Source organism: Salvelinus sp. IW2-2015, linkage group LG21 (genome assembly GCF_002910315.2).
Source record: "Salvelinus sp. IW2-2015 linkage group LG21, ASM291031v2, whole genome shotgun sequence".
Classification (NCBI taxonomy): Eukaryota; Metazoa; Chordata; class Actinopteri; order Salmoniformes; family Salmonidae; genus Salvelinus; species Salvelinus sp. IW2-2015.
In genome coordinates, this window is record NC_036861.1 from 6,490,344 (window position 1) to 6,491,631 (window position 1,288).

Sequence of the window (1,288 nt, forward strand, 5' to 3'; positions counted from 1 at the left end):
TTCTACCAATTAAAACAGTCACGTCTGTGAGAGGACAAGAGGAATAAGATAGACAGACTCTTCCCTCAGTCACCATAAAACCTCCAGCCACATGAAACATGTGCAGGAGCTGAGGTACATTTCACATTTCCAGTTGGAGTGTGCTAACGGTTACATTACAGCGAAATAATAACCTGTTTACTATTTSTACTTGGCTTCCACCGTCGCCAAAAAAAACCCCCTGTACAGCTGAGGATTATGGGTGCAGCTATTCTCCGCCTCATTGTGATGAGACAACAGACACAGACATGCGGTGGCGAGCAGGCGTGAGCGACGCCGGACGAAAGAATGGACCAGACTCGGCGAGGGACGCCTGCCATGTGGCAGGAGGAGCGGAGGGAGACAGATGGGGACCCCTGGAAGAACGTCGGGGGGGGGACGGAGCGCAGCGCTGAGACAGGAGCCAGCCAGCGCCCACCTTTACCTACGGCTGAATGCACCAGCTGAACGAGGTCCCACACCTGTTTCTCAACAGATACAGACGGAGAGACTGGAGTCATTAGCAACATAGAGGGAGTCTAGTCTCTGTGTGTGTGTGTGTTTGTCCAGAGTCCAGAGCAGAACGCCTGCATGGTTGCCAGTCCAGGGAAGGAATAGGTCCTCATCCCAAATGGAACCTTAGTCGGTACACTACTTCTGACCAGGGACCATAGTATACAGGAAATAGTGGGTCATTTAGGCCTCCGTTGACCKATAACAGGAAGCTGATTCCAAAACCCCACAATGCAAAGCAGCTGCTCCCTAATGCAGTGGTCTGTTTTGTTCACGTGTAATTAGGACTGAACAGACTTGTTTTTTCCAATACTTTTTGAAGAACAATGTTCTTGCCACGATTGTCTTGTTTGTACATTATAAATCGCCCCAATTTTTGAAGATATAACTTCAATAATAATAACAATTTAATTCAATTATAGTTCTGTGCTTCTTGAGGATTCATTTTCTAACGTAACAGCAGTCTTTAAGGCACATTTATTTTCTGCGGAGCTGACTAGTTCATTAATCAGAAATATCCCAGTGAAACATATGGCAAAACCATCCAGTTTTATTTCACGGCAAAAAGACTTGCGGCAAGAGAGGCACGTCGTATTTTTAACAGCATGGTAATGGCAACTGTGTGTCTGGACCTGTGTGTGTCTGTGAGTGTGTGTCTGTGAGTGTCTGTGTGTGTGTGTCTTTTTGTGTGTGCGTGTGTGTGTGTGTGTGTGTGTGTGTGTGTGTGTGTGTGTGTGTGTGTGTGTGTGTGTGTGTG